This window comes from Phaenicophaeus curvirostris, chromosome 14 (genome assembly GCF_032191515.1).
Source record: "Phaenicophaeus curvirostris isolate KB17595 chromosome 14, BPBGC_Pcur_1.0, whole genome shotgun sequence".
In the NCBI taxonomy this organism is placed as follows: domain Eukaryota; kingdom Metazoa; phylum Chordata; class Aves; order Cuculiformes; family Cuculidae; genus Phaenicophaeus; species Phaenicophaeus curvirostris.
In genome coordinates, this window is record NC_091405.1 from 5,038,270 (window position 1) to 5,046,031 (window position 7,762).

The 7,762-nt window shown below is 41.3% G+C and overlaps 1 long non-coding RNA gene across 1 annotated transcript; it reads right to left on the bottom strand.

Annotated features, from left to right (window-relative positions):
- Positions 1-1,992: 1,992 nt before the first annotated feature.
- On the bottom strand, positions 1,993-7,514 carry LOC138726634 (uncharacterized). Its single transcript, XR_011338461.1, has 3 exons — positions 7,284-7,514; positions 3,426-3,560; positions 1,993-2,156 (listed from the first exon to the last, which is right to left on the bottom strand). It is a non-coding gene; the product is annotated as an uncharacterized lncRNA (long non-coding RNA).
- Between the last annotated feature and the right edge of the window lie 248 nt (positions 7,515-7,762).

Here is a 7,762-nt window from a genome sequence, read left to right on the forward strand (position 1 = left end):
GACAGAAATTTTTGTTTTCAGAATTTTAAAGGTTGAGGCTATTTTAAAATGGCCTGTTGTTTTCCTGAAACTTCCTATGTCTTTCAAAAGTAGAAATAAAAAAAAATCCATTTACCTGACATGAGTGTTCAATATGATAGAGAAGCTGTTACTTCTAATTAGGGATTTAAACCTCTTGAACACTCAAGACTGTTAATAAGCTGAAACAAGTCTTTGTTTCTCCCATATTTACTCTCAAGATGTGCATCTTCTCATTCCCACTAAACGTACTGGCTGCAGTAAATGCAGAGTAAAAAGAGCTCAGAATTCCTTCTCTGAATTTGAAAGGATCAGTTCCTCTTAAGTTTCTAATTTAAATATTTTCACTACTGAGCAAAGTATATTCCTTAGTAAGAAATGTAACATTAATTCCCATCATCTCCTGCCTTCCCAGGCCCCTCGCAAATGGCAGTGACCGTTACAGGCAAGAAAGGCAAAGCTCTGTACCTGGTCCCCAAGGCATGCAAGGCTGCAGGCATCCACACCACAGCAGTGCTCAGCTTCTCCCACGCACCCTCACAACCTGCTCTCCAAGAGAGGTGGGAACTTAAGCAGCTTGCTGGCACTATGTCAGCAGTTATATACTTGGCTTGTGGATGTTTGGGCTGTACAGGAGAAGATGTACCCAAGAATGCGCAGCGTTGGCATTTCCGAGTCTCTTCACCTCACAAGGAAACACTTCTTTGTGTTAGTGTTATGCATGTGTCTCCGAGAATGGAATTGTGTCCAAACAACAAACCTATCCAACGCAAGAGACCTAAGGCAAATTTGACCGAAATATGGTGGTTCCCATCCTTTCTGTATCACCACTGCATAACAACCCTGTGCAGTGCTACAGACTAGGAGAAGTCTGGCTGGAAAGCTGCCCAGAGTAGAAAGACCTGGGGGTGTTGGTTGACAGCGACTGAACATGAGCCAGCAGTGGCCCAGGTGGCCAAGAAGGCCAATGGCGTCTTGGCTTGGATCAGAAACGGCGTGACCAGCAGGTCCAGGGAGGTTCTTCTCCCTCTGGACTCGGCACTGGTGAGACCGCTCCTCGAATCCTGTGTTCAGTTCTGGGCCCCTCACCACAAGAAGGATGTTGAGGCTCTGGAGCGAGTCCAGAGAAGAGCAACAAAGCTGGTGACGGGGCTGGAGAACAGGCCTTATGAGGAACGGCTGAGAGAGCTGGGGGTGTTTAGCCTGGAGAAGAGGAGGCTGAGGGGAAACCTCATTGCTCTCTCCAACTACCTGAAAGGAGGTTCTAGAGAGGAGGGTGCTGGCCTCTTCTCCCAAGTGACAGGGGACAGGACAAGAGGGAATGGCCTCAAGCTCCACCAGGGGAGGTTTAGGCTGAAGATTAGAAAAAAATTTTTCACAGAAAGGGTCATTGGGCACTGGAACAGCTGCCCAGGGAGGGGGTTGAGTCACCTTCCCTGGAGGTGTTTAAGGGACAAGTGGACGAGGTGCTGAGGGACATGGTTTAGTGATTGATGGGAATGGTTGGACTCGATGATCCGGTGGGTCTCTTCCAACCTGGTGATTCTATGATTCTATGATAAAGTAAAACTTCTCCCAGTGTGAATAGCCAGATTGTAAATAGTCACTGACAAAGATGACACAACACAAAACAGTAAGTCCTGCAATGCTTTATATAAAATGTGAACCTACAGAGACGTTCTCAATTTACACAAAACCAGATCAGATGCTTCCCAGAACTTGTGCTGTAAAGACCTGACAGTCACTGTTTGTGCCATTAGCGCAGAATACGAACCCTTTAATATGCTTGGTTGCATCTTGCCATCTCTATACTGCTGGCTTGCAGTCAAACTCCCACAACTTCTTAACGGGTGAAAAATTAAACAGTATAGCAGGCATAGAGGGAATTCGCAGTTTGTACAGGCTCAAACTTAACAGAGAAGCTAAAGGCATACCTGGAAACACTTTTAAAATATATAAAATTCATGAATATTTTTCAGTTTGCAGCCAAGAAATAAATAAGTGTAATGAGCATGTAACAGACATCTTACCTCTCCAGCAAGGATATATATCTGCTGCTTTGCTCTCCCTTGGAAGCGGAGTGATTTAATGTGCTTTGCTTGGTAAGTCACCCTCCAGCAAAATAAATTTGATTTCTGCTGCAATCAAAAGAATTTAAACAAAATCACCTATCGGCTCTGCCTAGGTTCATTTATCCAAATGTCCATTTCAGTTTTTACTTTCGATACAAAGAAATTAAACCTCATTTGTTTGAGGCAGTCTTTACAATTCTCTAAGGATAGATGTGAAGACTGGTCTTAGATGGTCATATCTTCCATGAACATCGTACTTCTCGAGTCTATGGTTATATGCTGCTCTCTGTGAATAAGTTTCCCAGTTACAGTCATTTGCAGCTTTCTGTCCTCTACAAGCAAAGAAAAGGGAAGACAGGGGACTCGGTGTTCCCTACCACTCTCCCACCACGGCCAGCACACATCAGTCAGAAATTTCAAAATGCATCAGTCTCCAAGTAAACAAGGAAAAAGAGCGGCAATGTGCTACGAAGCAAAAATCAGCTTTTAAGAGATAGATTTTTAAGTCTAAGCCTGTAGTTGAAGTTTTAAATAATTGCTCCAGCAAATTTGTAGGCCCAGTCTTGGCGATCATTCAGCAGCAGTGTGGAATTGCAGAGGAGCTAGACATTCTAATTTCCCTTTCCTTGTACTGTGGCTCCCTACTTCATAAATCACATATAGAGCATGAAAATCACTGCAAAACACACTGTTTTGTTCAACAAAATATGCGTTTAACCATCCTGCTCTTTACACAATATTCAAACCATCAAAGCTCCTGCTACTTGGTTCTGTCATATGATTTCTTAAAAAATTCGACTCCGAATATTTTCGATGAAAGCAAAATGAGAAAGCGTATTTCAGAATTTAGACACACATCTTAATTTGTACACTGATTAATCCAGTGTAATAGTGTCACGTGACCATGATTTTTCACTAGTGAAGAAAATTGTCTAGCAACCACTGAATGCTTCCACAGAACAGGTCATGATTATCTTTTTCCATTTATACACTATTGTCAATGTTGAAAAGCTAAAACCAAGGACATCCCTAAGGATATTTAATAGGAACAAGCTGCTTCTTTTACCTAGATTACTAGAGAAATTGTTTATTCCACTCTATTTGCTTAGATAATTTTAAACAGCATGTCTAATAAATTTTAAACCAATACACTGAAAATCTTATCTCTGATTTGAGAGTATTCAGCCTCCAAAACTGACACAACTCAGCAGCTCCTATTGTTATACTCGTGCACAAATTTTCAAAAAAGCTCACAGGATTCTAAGAAAATACTTAGTCAGCAAGTGTTTAACAGCACTATCTTAATTTCAGCAAATTTACAACTTCAGGATATACCATCATATAATTTTCTCCAGAGTGAGGAAGACTTACCTGTCCAGGGATACCATGGTGTGCAGGAAGTCAGAGCCCAGCTCTAAAGCAAAGATTTTGAACCTGAAATCTTGCAGTGGGATTCTCAGGATCTGGTGTCTGGCAATGAATTCAGAAAAAAAGGCGTCATCAAGATCATCAAGGAAATGGGAACTAAGGCTCTCAGTCTTGTGGCATCCATTATTCACAGAAAAAAAAAATCCTTAGAAACTGTCTAGGATCTGCAGAAACTGGAGGCTGAGAAGCTTGTGAATGCTAAAGTCAGTCACTTCTGTTCCAGTTCAGAAAACTAAAGCTGAAGTAGCTGGGGTTTTGTTTGTATGACCATTTGGTTGCTTGGTTTGGGTTAGAACCCATTATTCTAAACAGGAGTCCCACAAAATCTTTAACAACTCCAAGTAATGTTGTGAATCACAATGAAAACCTGTCCAAAATTAATTTTCTCCAGAATATACCTACCAAATTTGAGGACCTCTTTTTCAAAGAGAGACAGTATATTGGAAAAACGAGGTTATTGACCTGTTTCCTAATTGAACATTGGAGAATCAGGCTTCCATTGCCTAAGAATTCTCTACCAGTCAAGTCATTTTCCCCACCTCTCAAACATCTCATCTTCCATCTGGGTCCAGTCCTGTTCAATATCCTTAACAATGACTTGGATGAAGGGATTGAAGATACCCTTATTACGTTCATGGATGACACTAACCTAGGAGGAAGCATCAATCTGCTCAAGGGTAGGGAGATTCTGCAAAGGGATTGGAACAGGCTGGATCCATGGGCTGAGGCCAATGGGATGATGTTCAACAATGCCAAGTGCAGAGTCCTGCACTTGGGGTACAACAATCCTGTGCAGCTACAGACTAGGAGAAGTCTGTCTGGAAAGCTGCCTGGAGAAGGACCTGGGGGTGTTGGTTGACAGCGACTGAACATGAGCCAGCAGTGGCCCAGGTGGCCAAGAAGGCCAAGGGCATCTTGGCTTGGATCAGAAACAGTGTGGCCAGCAGGTCCAGGGAGGTTATTCTCCCTCTGTACTCGGCACTGGTGAGACCGCTCCTCAAATCCTGTGTTCAGTTCTGGGCCCCTCACCACAAGAAGGATGTTGAGGCTCTGGAGCGAGTCCAGAGAAGAGCAACGAAGCTGGTGAGGGAGCTGGAGAAGAAGTCTTACGAGGAGCAGCTGAGAGAGCTGGGGGTGTTTAGCCTGGAGAAGAGGAGGCTGAGGGGAGACCTTATCACTCTCTACAACTACCTGAAAGGAGGTTGTAGAGAGGAGGGAGCTGGGCTCTTCTCCCAAGTGACAGGGGACAGGATGAGAGGGAATGGCCTCAAGCTCCACCAGGGGAGGTTCAGGTTGCACATTTGGAAAAATTTCTTCACTGAAAGGGTTCTCAAGCACTGGCAGAGGCTGCCCAGAGAAGTGTTTGAGCCACCATCTCTGAAGGTGCTTAGAAGACAGGTAGATTAAGTGCTTAGGGATATCATTTAGTAGTGGACAGGTACAGTTGGACTTGATGATCTCAAAGGGCTTTTCCAACCCAGTGATTCTATGATCTTGCTGTATCGACAAAATAAAAATGTATCCAACATTTCCCCTGAGTATTCTACATCTGTTTTCATATATTTTACCTCCAGTTTGGGTTACAAGTTAAGCTTAATTGTGCCAAATTATCAGCAGGCCATCTTTTGCTTGAAATCATTTTCTTCTCTCTACTGTCATTTTTACCGGCAGCTCAGCAGATAATTTTATGCTACTGCAGTCACACAAGGCAGATTCTAATATTGATCTGAATTTTCCCCTCGAATACGATTTGCATTCTTAGCCTGATCTATTTTTTTTTTCTTCCCATAGAACATGATTTACATTCTTATGTCTGGCTGCTTCATTTTAAAGCCATCTTGAAAAAGTCTCTTTCTAATCATCCTTCTAAATTCATATGGGAATAACTCTTCCTACCAGTGCTTAGAAGAGGAAAATCTCAAATAAATTGATGCTATTCTCGCAGACTATAATGGCTGGAAACTGTATTTGTTGATGGAAATTAGAGACTTTTTTATAGCTTACTAATAATCTAGCTCTGGGACAGCTAATTACTAGGGATTGTCATGTCTGAATACTGAGGAAGTGCATTCAATCTTTCGGCTGGTCTAAATAGGAAAAAAACAGCAAGATCAGCCAACAAATATCCTTGTGGTATAGTAGTCTCCAGTATAAAAACTTGGTTTCCATAAAGCAACAGAGATACATTTTTCTTGGATTAAACATAGGTAGACTGGGGAAAATTAATTTCCCTGCAACCATGGTGTATTTCTCCTTGGCTCCCCTACTCATTGCATGTGTCAGAGGGGGCATATTCATTTGAGTGTATGAATGTGGTCTCACTCCTTTTGGCCTCTTGACCACCCTCTGCATTTGTTTTTAAGGCTAACTCCTCTTTCATGAGACACAGAACCGTACTGTTCAGATGATAATCCTTTATATTCAAATATAAAAATGAAGGGGGAACAAATAAAATAGAAGTGTTTAAGTCTCGTGAATTTTGCCCCAGATATAAAAGTACATCTGGGACAAGGGTCAATGATACTTATGTTCTCCATTGTTCTTGCTAAGTTCATTCACTTTGCTATCTCAGTTTCTAAAAGCACTTTTTTAAAAAGAAAAATTTCTTTTAATATGAAAAGAAAGGTACCTTCTCAAAATTCTTTCTGTTACGTCTGAATGATAAAAATTAATTTACCTTGCTACTACATTCTTATCCCCTTACCATTTTTACATTCATCTTTTTCCACATACTCTTTAGTCGCTAGAGGTAGTATTATACTTAGTGCTTTAGTTCTTAACCACAGCTGATATACAACAGTTGTTCAAACACTGGGAAAGGAGGAATAGCAAACCGCATTTCCCTAGCATTTTTTGTAGAAGTATTGTATCACACTGAAAAGACATAACAGGGAGGGTTTGTACTTCACTGTTCTGCTTGGTTTGAAGTTTATCGTCACATCCATTGTATGGGAAAAGTGAACTGTTAGATTTTGGGAAATTCCAGCTAGGACAGACTCAGGCACACACACACGTTGAGTGACTCATCCAGCATCAAACATTCAACTAGATCTTCATCATTTAAAAATTCATGAAATCATAGAATGGTTTGGATTGGAAGAGACCATGAAGACCACCTAGTGCAGCTCCCCTGCAGTAAGGGGACATTTTCAACTCAATCAGGCTGTTCAGAGCCCCATCCAACCTGACCTTGAATGTTTCCAGGGATGACACATCCATCACCTCTCTGGGCAACTTGTTCCAGTGTTTCACCACACTCAGCGTAAGAAATTTCTTCCTAATATCTAATACAAACTTCTCTTTTAATTTAAAACCATCACCCCTTGCCCTACTATGCAGGCCCTGCTAAAACATTTTTCCCCATCTTTCTCAGAAGACCCATGCAAGTATTGAAAGGCTGTGATTCCCCTAAGATGCCAGCATAAGAACTGTAAATATATCCTGCAATACTGTATTTTATACTATAGACAATATTTTCCTGGGGCTGACAGCAAAAGACAACACAAATGACAGAGGTTCATGTTGCTTAGAGTATTACTGGCCAATACATTTTTAAATGACAGGAAAACCAGGCAATTCTATGGTGTATTTTCTGATTATATTAACTGAGTCTTACTTTTTCCAAGTCAACTGAAGTTCATCTTTAAATAAATAAACAACAGATATTTGTAAATTTTAATAATTACCCAACTAATTTGAATCATTAACACTCATGGAGATGCCCCCTCTGAGCTCAATTCCTCATTCTCACCTGCCACTATCCACAAGCTGAAAAGATGGGTTGTCCAGAGAGGAGTTGCAGCTCTGTACTTCGCAAAAGGAGAGGAATCTGCCCCAGAACAGCAATTCCGGGACTGGCAGAACATCTTTCACATCATCAGAAGCTGCAACTCAATGGTGCTCCTTCCAGTTGTAACCTCTGTTAGGCCTTTTGTCCATCAACACTTTGAGTAGTACCATGTGGCAGAGGAACCCACAGATCTAGAGCGATTAGCTAAATAATTCATTTTGCTGCAGAACGAGCACCTAGCAAGATCACAAAAATGCAGCACATGAGTTTAGGTGGGATTTCTTCATAAAAGAAGAATAATTCTGAGCATTTACAGGACAATTACTTTTGCCATGAAGCAAATTATTATATAATGCCAGGTATTCATAATTTAGCCCACCACTAGAATTAATGAGGTGATCTTACGCAGCATTGCAAGCAACAAATTACACATTTGAACTAAATCACATTTGCC